Source organism: Phalacrocorax aristotelis, unplaced genomic scaffold (genome assembly GCF_949628215.1).
Source record: "Phalacrocorax aristotelis unplaced genomic scaffold, bGulAri2.1 scaffold_133, whole genome shotgun sequence".
Classification (NCBI taxonomy): domain Eukaryota; kingdom Metazoa; phylum Chordata; class Aves; order Suliformes; family Phalacrocoracidae; genus Phalacrocorax; species Phalacrocorax aristotelis.
In genome coordinates, this window is record NW_027441193.1 from 100108 (window position 1) to 112192 (window position 12085).

The 12085-nt window shown below is 50.6% G+C and overlaps 1 long non-coding RNA gene across 1 annotated transcript; it reads left to right on the plus strand.

The window, feature by feature from the left end:
- The first annotated feature begins 6553 nt into the window (after positions 1–6553).
- Positions 6554–9191, plus strand: LOC142051027 (uncharacterized). The gene is made up of 3 exons (XR_012658255.1): positions 6554–7005; positions 7382–7506; positions 8908–9191. It is a non-coding gene; the product is annotated as an uncharacterized LOC142051027 (long non-coding RNA).
- The last annotated feature ends 2894 nt before the right edge of the window (positions 9192–12085 follow it).

The following is a 12085-nucleotide window of genomic DNA, read 5'->3' on the forward strand; positions in this document are numbered from 1 at the left end:
TGAAGGCGCTCTGGCTGCCAGCTGCTTTCCTGCTGCAGGCAAGAGAGAGCCTGTCCCTGCAGGTGAGGGAGGAAGGATCCCCCTTCATAGCCCGCAGCGGGCCAGGCCACCAACGTGCACCGCAGGGTCTGTACGCGTAACCCGCAGTTCGGTACGGGCGTGTAGTGCACGAGCGAGCTAGGCTACGTGCCGAGGAAGCCTCATCTCGTAAGAGCTGTAAGACACCCCCGTGTTCTCTTCAGGTGGAGGTCGGCCTAGAGTCTGGAGCTGCAGAAGAGGCAGGGAGGAGAGGAGGGGAAAGAAGCATGTGAACGGCTAAATTGTGCCAGCAGCGCTGAGAGCGAGAGTCGCGGTGAGTCCTGGGCCAGTGGGGCCCCGTTGCCTCTCTTGTACGTCCTGGGCCCTCCCTGTCTCTCCCCCGGCCCCCTCTCTTTCCTTACCTGCTGCAAAATTATTTTTTTTTTGCACCCCCCCCGCACCTTCTTTCTCCGTCTCGCTCTGAGTGGCTCCCTGCCTCCCCGTCTTTTCAGTCCTCCCTCTCTCTTTCCTGTAGCCTGTGGCTACTTTTCCTTTCTCTGCCTCTCTCTGCCTGCAGTGGATCCCCCCTCAGTGCAGGGGCCCTTGGCAGTAGCGCGGGGAAGGAGCGGTGTGTCCAGAAGCCCCTGCGGAAGGAGAGGCTTTGGTCTGGGTCGATCTGCGGTAATAACGGTTGCTGTTTCCTCTTTCCCTCTCCCAGAGGCTGTGCTCAGGATGGGGTTGTCTGTCCTTCCTGTTCGTCTCTTCCTCTCTCTATTCCTTTGCACTGGTCCCTCTCCCTATTGTTTATTGTTTTGCTTCTCTGAACCTTTTTTTTATTCCCAGCATTTTCCCGTGACAGGAGCGGCGAAGAAGGGAGCGGAGTATCGGGGTATCTGTGGAGAGAGCATCGGGTGTTCTCCTGTCTTTGCGGGGCTGACCCTGAGGAAGCGTGGCACGTGGGTCGATAGCATGAATATATATATTTTGTGGGTGCACAAATCCTTTTCAGAGTGTCAGAGGGGTAAGGGTTTTGTTCTGTTCAGCGTAAACATTGTTCTGTTTGGTGTATTTGTCGAAGACGAGAGTTTAGTGGGGGAGGAAGTCAGCTCTCTAGCTGGTTTGAGGTGGGCTATACGTGTTTGTCGGTCATCTCTCTCCTGCCAGATGTTTTGAACTAGTTGTATCTGGTTTTCCTAGGGAGTCACAAAGGGGTTTGGGGCTCCCCGGTGGCGGGTGCTGTGGCCAAAAGAGAAAGCAGGGTCACAGAGTGCTTCATTTACGGGGCTGGCCTCGGACATCTCCTGCACAAACTTCTGGTATGTAGTGATCGGGATTCGATTTCCTGAAGAAGGAGAGGATGATGGAGCTCATTATAAGAGCATAATCATTTTCTCTTCCTTTGGCAGTACGGGCACCCGAGGGCCAGCCTGCTTTTGAGGAACAGCATGAGGATGTCGGTGTCGACGCTCAGCAGTGGAAGGAAGCTTCTTTTGGAGGCCAAGAAGATGAAGTAGAGTGCGTATTTGTTGTGTTTGATTTTCATTGCGGGGATGGGGAGGGGTGGGACATGGAAAACGCGGTCCCGGGCAGGGGAGGTGTCTATGATGTGGGAGGCCGTGAGAGAGATCATGGACGCTGCTGGACAGGCGTTAGAACCCGTTGCTCAGGTTGGACGGACCCGGCAGAACCACCGCACCATCTTAAGTAATGCCTGCTCACGTACTGAGATTTTAGTAGTTGCCCCCGCATCAGCTTTGGCTTTTCCTCGTCGAGCTTGTGTTTTGGCAAGAAGCGTCTTTCGTTAAGCATTTGGGTCTAAGGGGTGTCCGTGAGGCTACGTGGTGCCCATCCCCATGAGATTTTGTGACCATCAAGTGATATTCAGCATCCATCTTATGCCCGTCTCCTGTAACTACTCTGCAGTTTTCGCTTAAGGCTTGATAGCGCAGCGTTAGCTGAGGGCGGCATTTACCCCGCTGGCCCCTCCACGCCGATGGCGTTTCCCCTGCCGGCCGCTGTCCGTTCCCTGTAACTGTGACTCTTGTCCCGGCAGAACCTTTGCCAAAGCCACCTTTGTGCTCCGCAGCAGTCTGTTTTCTGTCTCGAGTATGTTTCTTTTCGGTATCCGATACCCCAGAGCTGTGTACCGTTGGCTCAGGTCTCTCCTTGAGCTTCTGCGAGAAGAGAGAGCCTTCATCTGTTTTTATCCATGTGTCTCCTGGGGTGTTTTTTTGTTGTCCTTTACAATTTAGTTTTGCCCCAGCTACTGAGGTGTTAATTTAGCTGCTTCATACGGTTCCCGATACGCTTGTGTATTTCCACGTTTCTTTTCATGTTTTTTGTCCTTTGAGACTGATCCAGTTCTGTTAAGGGACTGAGCGAGAGAGAGCGTTGAGGTGACTCCGAATGGTTGATGGTTTTACAGTAAATGATTGACTTTATAACCAGAGATATTTTTTGAGAAGGGGTTCTTAAAAAATTTCATTCTGCTTTGCCATTCCGCTGGCGTAGATGAGCCCCAGCCTTTTTTCGGGAGGCTCATTCTGCTCCTGGGCTTCTCTGGTACTGTTCCTTGAGTTGGTTGCAGGTTTTGAGCTGTCTAAGATCTTTGGGTAGGTGTGTTTTGACATTCAGAGATGGGGAGGTTTCTGGCTGAGGTAAGAGATTAAGGAGCAGTCAAAGTTGAGCAGCAGATATATATTAGAAAGTACACTTGTACGAGCTTTTGTTTTTCCTTGGGTCAGTAAGTTTGTGTTGGGTGTTCAGGGGTAGCAAGATGGTCTGATTGATTGTTTTGGATTATTTGGTTTTGTGGGGGTGTTATGGTTTTGTCTGGGTTTTTTTGTTTGTGGTTTGTTGTTCTTTTGTGTGTGTGGTAGGTTTTTTTGTTTGGTTGTTTTGTTTTCCCGGAATTTTATGACTTGACCAAAGGTAGAAGCTTATATTTTTTCCACCGGTTTTGCCTGTGTGTTGTGCAAGTTGTTGACGTTATCTCTCAATAGGACTGACGGTGAGATGCTGCGGTAGGGGTTAGGGTGAGCGTGTTGTACGTGTCTGTATATGGAGCTCTAGCCTTCCTTCAGAAAGCAGCAGGGGCGTAATGCATAGTGTGTGTCGGGTTACGGAACTGCTCGTCGCCTTTCCCGATCGCCCGCAGAGTACCACGTTGTCCCGAGAACCTCTGCAGCTTGCGGCAGGTCCCTCGTAGATTATAAGCATCAGGGCTTCCGTTATTTTGTGGGCCTGTAGAGAGCACAGAGTCTGCGGGAAGCCGGAAGGTGGGAGGTGCTCGCAGAACGCGGGGCAGAGGTGGGAAGGGCGGCTCCCGAGGAGCGGCTGACAGAGGGGCTTTAGGGGTGCAAATACAGGGCAGGAGCTGTCGGGAAGGAGTGAGGTTCCTTCCCTGACAGTTCAGGAGGAGAGGAGGGGTTTTTGAAGTCTTGGTACCGGGGGATGGTTGGGAAAGGGGTGTTTAAGTGTTAGCTAATGGCCGCGTTCTGTGTGCAAGCAGCCTCCGGTAGCCCAGTCTCCTTCCCCGTATGTGTCAGCGCGGCCACTCGAGCGTGCTGTCTGCCGAGAGGTTCTCCACCCAGCTGTTCATGGAGTCGCTCAGGAGTGAGTTACCTACAAAGGGAGTGTGTGTCACTACACCAGCCATGCCCGTTTGCTTCCCGTATTGCTTTTGGCATTTGCCCTATCGGTGTCCGCCTGTGCTTGAGTCATCTGACACGAACTGTAATTTTTGTGTGTTGCGTGGTTTGACTTTTTCTTGCAGCTCAAGTAATAGGTCTAGGGTTAAGCAGGACAATTGAGTGAGGCGTGACAGCAAAGGCGAGCAGATGGCGTCGTGTGCTGTGACGGGGCAGGCTGTGAGGTCACTCGTCTGGGATTTCTGCCTTTGGGGTCTCTGTGTTGCCGAACAAGTCAGTCAAAAGGATTTGTTTGTTTTGCGTGGTGAGCTCTTGCTTTTGGAAAGCAGTGTCTAATATCTGTGTGCCTCTCCGTATTTCCCCAGAAGTGGGCCCAGCATTGAAGGTGACGGTTCCCCAGCCATCGGGGACGGACCGAGTACGTGAGCAGGCACCTGACGTGGCCACTGACCCGGGAGGCACGGATCGGGAGGTGAGGGAACCGTGTTGGCATGGCAGGGGAAAGGATGAGTCTGGAATGTGGCTGTTGGTGGAGATGCATGGCAGGGAGCCGGACACGGGAGGGAGGGGGCGAACAGAGCATCGTGAGAAGGTAGGTCAGCACGTGACAACGGAGGGGTCGTGCAGTGCGAGCACCTATGTGACTAGTTAATGAAGGGACTCACAAAACTATATGCAAAGCGGGATGTCTGCCCCGAGCTCATCGGGCAAGGTGAGCGATGAACAGGAAACCGTAGCAGCTGTTATTTTTGAGGTGTGGAATTGTTTGTGAGCGGGCGGCCGCTTCCAGGCGCAGCGGTCACCTTGTCTCTCTGGTTCTGTAGGCACCGTAGGTGGCGGCGGCCACGACATCCAGCCTCATTAGAGCGTGGGGGAGCGGAAGTTCACGGCGCTTCCAAGGAGGCTGTTGTTGCGGAAGTGGCCGGCGTTGAGTGGTGTGACACTGAGTGATGGCACCGCACATTTGGAGATGAAGAGTATCCGTGTGACCACAGCCCCATCCTACATAGCCTGTGTGGCCTTCTTAAAGGATGGCTTTTGAGCCCCCGGATTTGGAAGGGAAGCTGAGGGGCCGATGCTGTCTTTGTGCAGGTGGCCGGTCGGTTGGGGGAAGCGCAGGTGGGGCAGGCAAGGGTTGTAAAATCAGCGGAGGGTACCGTTCAGAGACCGGACACGTTTGGGCCGAGGGAGGTTGTGGTGTCCTTTCTGCAAAACAGAAGCATCTGCCAGGCAGGGGAGTTCCTGCCTGTGCTTGTGCTGTTGTGTGGATTTTGTAGTCTGTTCCTTACTGTACTTGGGTCTCGATGTGTCTGTTGTTCTCCGTGCTGAGCAGGCACCTAGGTAGCAATATTGAGGGTTTTGCAAGCCCTGGCTCATCGGCATAATGGTAACCGAGAGCTTCCTTTCTCGCATTTTAAGTCTACTGCATAGATTTGTCTTGTGTCTGAAATATTAGACCTTTATAGAAGGTCATCTTTTTGCGGCGGTGATTAAGGCGGCCTCAGTACTGCTGCTGAAGAGCAGTCTGAATACGCAGGGCCCTTTTCTGGGACCTGTTCCCTGCACCTGTACGTTCTGAGGTCTTTAAGAGTGGCTTGTCGCTCGTGCATCGTCCTAGTTGTGGGTATATGGTTTCATTGCAGGTGATGATGGTACGTGACTTCTCTGCGGATGCTATAGCTTCTTCCTCGCTGCCGTATAGATCTTCTCGCCCGGTGGCATCTCTGGGCCGGAAGTCCGTCGTCTCGGTGAGAGTTTTCTTAGGTGCCTCGATCGCGTCGCTTGTAGTATTTGTGAGCGGTGTCGGTCCGTGCACGTCGATGCCTGTGTCAGAGCTGCTCCGCCTGGGGGTGTAGCAATGGTAGAGCGGAGGAAAGAATAGCAATAAGAGTATATGGTTAATGTTAATATGCATAGACTGTTTTGGCAACGCCCGTACAACCCTCATCGGAGCGAGTGGCCGTTGGCAGCGGGCGAGGACGGTAATTTCCGGGGCGTTTTGTGGGTGCTGAGGGGATGACCGTAGCTGTCTGGGAGAGGCAGCTAGAGTGCTAGCTGAGCAGAGGGCACCTCTCAGCTGTTCAAGCTTGTACGTGCGTGGGGCTTAGCATTTGATTGAAGGTATTTCCTTTAATGGCATGCAGTAGTTGGGCTCTAGATGGTATTCCTACGTGGAAGCAAGACCTGTGGAATGGTTAAGCTGTTGCTGTGCGTCCAGGTGACTTGTTCTATCATGCTGTTCTTGCAGAGGATGAAGATGGAGCTGTGCAGGGTGACAGAGCAGAGCTGAGTAGAGCACACTAAGGTGGCGGGTCCGTGTGCAGTATTAAAGGGAAGATGCAACTGAAGGCTATTTGAGGAGCATTTCAGGCGAGCTGGGTCGCAGTGAGGGGGCGCATGGGGCTGGTGACTTTGTTCTCTTTGCTCTCAGGAGCACAGCGCTATCCCTAGGGGCTGGCAAGGTTCTAATTGTGGGGCCGGCGCCCATCGGGTGCTTCTTTTTGCGTTACAGTTTAAAGCGTGGATCGCTCTGATGTTTGAGGAGTTTCTGGGCAGTTGTCGTCTGCGGCGTCGTTCCCAGATGCGTGAACAGCTCTGCTCTGTCGCTGTCTGTTTTCAGGGAGCGTGATTTCTTTCCTGCATCCTTACATTCTTAGGTCTTGTAGCTGGGCTTCTTGTGCCTCCTCCCTCTCAGTTTTGAGAGGAACTTCTTGTCACGGGCCCTGACGCTCTTCTAATCATTTTGGATCGCGTTAGGGCCTCCTTGCGTCACTGTCAGGGTTCTGCAGGTCTTGTTGCTGGACGAGCTCTTCCGTCCAGTTGTCTCTGTGTTTGCCGAGAGCGTTCTCTCGTCTCGGAGGCGCGCAGTTTGTAGTGTTTCTCATAGCATTGGTGTGTTCGTTTGAGTTTGTCTCGGACCGCCTTGTTGGCCGTGTAGAGTCGGGTAGGTGGCACAGCGATGAGAGGTTAGGGTTCATCTGTTGCTGTGCCAAGGCTGTTGGGGGAAAAGGTCGTACCGTCATCTCAGATTGAGTGGCCCTCCTCAGCGGGCGAGGACCGTTTTGTGGGCTCGGAGGCCGTGACCGTAGCTATCTGGGAGAGGCAGCTAGAGTTCAGCTGAGCAGATTACCTCTGCAGGGTGTTCAAGCTTGTACGTGCGTAGGGCTTCATGTTTGATGTCATATGTTTGTTTTTAATGGCAGGTTATAGTCGGTCTTCAGGAACCGTTAAGGTACTGCTGTGCAACCAGGCGACTTGTTTGGTATTGGTTTTGGAGATGCCGAGGGACGAGTCGTGCAGGGCGACGGAGGGGAACTGAGGGGACCGATGTAAGCGGGTGAGTCGGTGCGTGGTGTATATAGAGGGAAGATGTGACCGATGGCTCTATGACTCCGTTGCTCCTTGCGTTTGTCTTTTGTTTCGGGTTTGAAGTAGCGTAGCAATGAGCAAAGGAGGCAAGTCGAGCAAGGCGAGTGGTGATTGGTGGGCTGAAGTAGCAGCTCTTCTGAGGTGTTGTGTTGCTGGGGAAGTTATAAGCAACGCGCGTTGTTCGGGTGTTACGGACGGCGGGCGAGCTGAACACGGCACCTGGAAGTGACGTAGGCTGGGTGGGAGGCTGTCGAGGGAAAGGGGTGCAATACGGGGATTGGTGCGGGCAGGCTGTGGCATCGGGCAGCATCTCAGGAGGTGCCTTTTCGCTTGGCTTTTTGCAGGTGCCGCTGGCAGGCTCAGAGCGGTGCTGCCGCATGCCTATGAGAGGTCTGAGAAGGTGGGGCAGTGGCCAGCATCTAAGACCAGAGAATGCTGTGGTCCGTCGTCGAGCTCTTCAGTTTTGTAGGTAACACGTGGGCCGTCTTTGGAACGGCGTATGAGCATTAGAAGTGAGCTGGGTAGTAATGAGGAAGTCACGGGGCGGTGATTTCTCACGAGCGTAACGGTAGTTTACTGTGTGTTGATACGTTTGGTGCCACAAGCGATGACGGAAGCGGGGTGTGATGCTGGAATCTGTGCAGAGCAGGTGAGCCGATGGGCATGTTCGTTTTGATGAGGGGGGTGCTCTGGTAGAGATCTGTGTTGACCTGTGTGATACTTATTGCTGGCCCTGGTGTTTTTTGGTTTTTTTTTTGGTTTTTTTTTTATTTTTTTTTCCACGTGATGAAGAGGCACCTGGCCACTGCGAGAATATCCTGGTTAGCTGGTGTGTTTCTTGTTGTGAAAGGATTCATAATCTGGCCCATCTGAAAGCCCCGCAGTGTGACTTTTGTTAGGAAGAGATTTTATAAAATTGAGATATTTCTTATTCAGTGAGGTTGCATTCTATGAACTTGCCATCAGAGTGCATCTCAGAGACAATGTCTTTGTCAGTAGAACTCATCAGCACAAGACTTGCAAAGTATTGCTTTTTTTTTTTAAGATAAAAAAATCAATGGTCCTTGCGGAGATCCAAGCACAGCACATACTCCAGATGTTGATGGCATTGGTAGTGCTTGGGTTCCCAGTTGTAACAGTCGAGATACCATAAAAATACGGTTCCCCTGCATGCTTCGGTACAGCCGAACGCATTAGCAGGTCTGCCGGTCCTTCTTGGTAGCCCCGTGTATTGCAACACTGGGGATTTGATTTGTGTGGTTTTTTGTTGTGGTATTATTTTTTTCCCCCCCAAAAAAAGTAAAACCGTATCGGGGATCTCTTCACGCACCGATTCTTCTGTCATAAATGAAAGTTTAAAAAAAGCTAACAGTGTCTGATTTACGACGTGACTTGCGCTCTTTCAGCTGTAACTGCCAAGCAGATGTAGGGTACGATTTGTTAGGTGTACTTAAGCAGGTAGGTATTTGTTGTGAATATTTAATGAGGGGCGACTGAATGTTGGGGGGCGGGGGGGTTTCCTGCCGGTATTTTGAGGGAGCGCTCTTAAGTATTTTATTTCAGTCTCGCTTTCGACGCGCGTTTCCCTGGCAGTTCAGCAGCACCTCTTGGGCGGGGCAGCCGGGCGGACGTCCCTCCCGACTCCGTAACACGCCAAAACCCCCCAGTCACGTTGCTGCTGTGTATTTTGGAGATAGATAATCTTATGGCGGGCGTGAACGGCTGTGCGAGTTAAATGAACGCAGAAGGAAAATGGAAAGCTTTTATAGCCTAGACGCTCATATTGGATGTGCGTAAACACGCGCCCGCCTTCTCAGCACAAAGTGAATTACTGAGACTTATTCTTAATTTTTTACGTTACTCTTTCAAGTTTGACGCTTCACTTCAGGCTTCGTGGAGCCAGGCAGCAAGACGTGCGGCGGCAGGGCGAGGGCTGTAGCTGCTGCGGTGGATCTGTAAGCGGAGGTTCCGGTTCCGGTACAACTTTGCCCCGCAGCCTCACGGGGTTATCTCCCCGCAGCGGTGCCGTAAGGAAGGGATGAGACGTTTTCCAGCACCAGCCAGAGCGTTCAGTGTTACACGAAGAATCTGTTCAAAATGGTATCGGTTAGTCTTAATACTGTTTTCAAGTGTTCCAATCACTCTAGCTTTTAAAGGATGTGTTGTGTTTTGAGATGACCTGTTTGCCTAGGATCTTGCTGCGGCTCAATTTCCTTCCTATCCCTTAGGCTGACTGAGCTCCTCCGTTTTCTTCTGTGCTATTTTATTAACGTGCTGAAATATAGTTTGGGATTTCTGTTTTTCAGATGTCGTCTAAGTGTCTCGTGATGCTCAAGAGATGCCTGCCGGTCGTTAAGCGTGGTGAAGGTAAGGGGCCATCCCTCTGCCTGGAGGCTCCCGGCTCTGTCTCCAGCAGGTGCCCCGCAGGTGCGGCCGCAAGGGCTGCCTGGAGGGGAGAGTCGGGGCCCCCAGGGACCGGGGCTGTTTGTTGCCCCAGGGAGCCCGTCCCAGAGCGGTAACAGAGTGGGAGCATGGCCGAGCAGAGCCTGAGAGAGATGTGTCACTGTCCTCTGGCACGCTCCCGCTCCGCTGTGGGGTGGCCGCCAGCCTGCGGACAGGGGCTGGGGGGGCTGCCCCACCTTTTAGATATTAGCAGAGCTCCCCTTTTTTGGGGGGGTGGGTGGGGTGGGTGTGTGTACCTTTGTAAATGACACTATTAATGAGCTGCAGGTTGGAGCAGATTCCCTTGTTTAGTGCCCTTCTTGGGGTTGAATCACAGATTCTTAGGTTGGAAGGGACCTCAGGGATCACCTAGTCCAACCTTACTATAATAAAATAGGGGGAGTCCTGGGCGGGTGATGATGTCATGCAGGGCACCCCAGTGTCAATGGAGGAGCTGATAATGCATCAGAGGAGCAGGTCAGTGTGTGTGGGTCATCTAGGGGTTCCCCCCCCTCAAAAAGGGGGGTTGCAGCCCAAAAATGCCAGAAAATTCAGGGGGCTGTTACGAAAAATATTTTAAGAAGCAAACGTGGGTGTGAGGCACTGAATTAGAGAAAACCTCTTATTTTATATATATTGAAAAGTATTATTACTTTATAGATGTATAAAGGGATTTTAGGATAGAAAGAATTCTACATTGAGATACGGGATTTTAAAATACAAAAGTAACTCGCCTGTCTACATATATTTAAAATAAAAAATAAAGGCGTTTAAAATGAAGAAAAAGGATTTATGAAGGAATTCAAAATAGAAGGAAGTCTGACTAGAGCGAGCATCTACACTTACTGTGTATTACATAGTCTAAGTAGATGTCTAAATAGAGAAGCTGAAAAAGATTCAAGTGTCAGAAAAGTATAAGTAAGCAGATAGCTAGTCTAAATAGGTGTTCTATGTATGTATTGATATGTAAGTCTAAACAGGTATGTGGAAATAGCTATTCTGTGTAAGTGTAAATAGTCTAAATAGATATGTGTAAAATATATGTATTCCATAAGCATATGGATGTGTAAGTACACACATAAGTGTAAATGTCTATGCTATATAAGGTTTTTAAAATGCAAAGAAACCCTATTTATACATAGGATTTATAAATTGGACAACGCCCCTCAACTCCCCCCATCAACTGAAGATACAAATGTGCTTTCAAATGCTGCCCCTCTCGCCTTCTCCTTTTCCTATCCCAGTGTGGGCCTGATTCCCCCAAATGGGGATTTTCCCCTATGGGGCCGCATATGCGGAGTGGGAGCTGCTGCCAGGGTACAAAAGAACCCCAAACCTTTTGAGTCTGGGTCTGCAGTGGTGGGGGGTGGTGGAACCAAAGCAAACTGGAAGAGTCAACTCCAGGTGGATTTGTGCAGCTGGAAAGCAAGAAAATGGCTGGGGGCTATGAAAGGGGGAAGGGGCTCTTAAGATGCAAAACCAGAAGTTAACTGTTCTATCTCTGAATGCTTATCCAGCTGAAAGTTAATTGTTGCGGAACGCTTGTCTAGCCACTGTGTAAAATAATTAGCAAGGAGGCCTGGAATCCACTTGCGAAGGACAAATTCCTGAGAAGGATGGAAAATTGTCTAAAGAACCAGGTAAAACAGTAGTTTAGACAAGTGTCAAGAGATAACTGAGTCTGCGCAAAACCAAAAGGTTACTAGCGGTGATGAAGAGGAGCCAGCAGCCTTCATCTTTACTACCCCCGATCACCACCACGAGGAGGCACTGCGCAAGCTCAGTTGGGAAAGATTTATGGAAACTACTTTTTTGGCTAATTTTAATACGACGTGGGGAAAGGTCATGCATATCTATAGGCGTATTGGGAAATTGTATGTATCTGTAATGCTTTACTATATAAATGGAAGACAAACTATCACACAGGCGCGCATGACTTTGGTGGGACTACCCCCCGTGCTGCCCAGCACTGAATAAACATACCTACTTCACAATCTTACAGATTGTGGAGTCCGCTTTCCGCACATCAGGTAGGTGGGCTGGGGAGTGACAAAACAAACACACACCACAAAAAAAAAAACCTACAAAAAACTCCAAATGAAGAAAACCCATGGACCAGCCACTCTCATCCACAAAACATAAACTGAAAATCAGCAATTCTTGTGGTTCAAAAACACAAACCCCCCCACTTTATACAATGTTTTTGAAAAAAAAAACCCAATTTTTATATTATTAAAAAAAAAGGACTCAAAACACAAATCCCCAAGAAACCCAGCAAAATGGAAAACAACACAACCCAAAGATAAAAAAAAAACCCTCCAAAGCAATAATTGACCAACCCAACCCTATAAAAAAAAAAACTATGAAAATCCTGTTTTGGGGATTACTAGGTGTGAAACACCTGCATTTGGAAGGGCATTTCTGGGGCTTGTCTGGAATGGATTCTCCGCAGTGGGTCAGTTATCTGGAGCGGATCATCATCTGCAGGTTATCCCAGGTGAGTTGCCCGTTGTGGATTATCCTGGGGGGACCCCCTGGTGTCAGTCATCCCCATGCATGTTCCCCATGGAGTGTCTGCCCAGACATTCCCCCATCCAGCAGTGTCT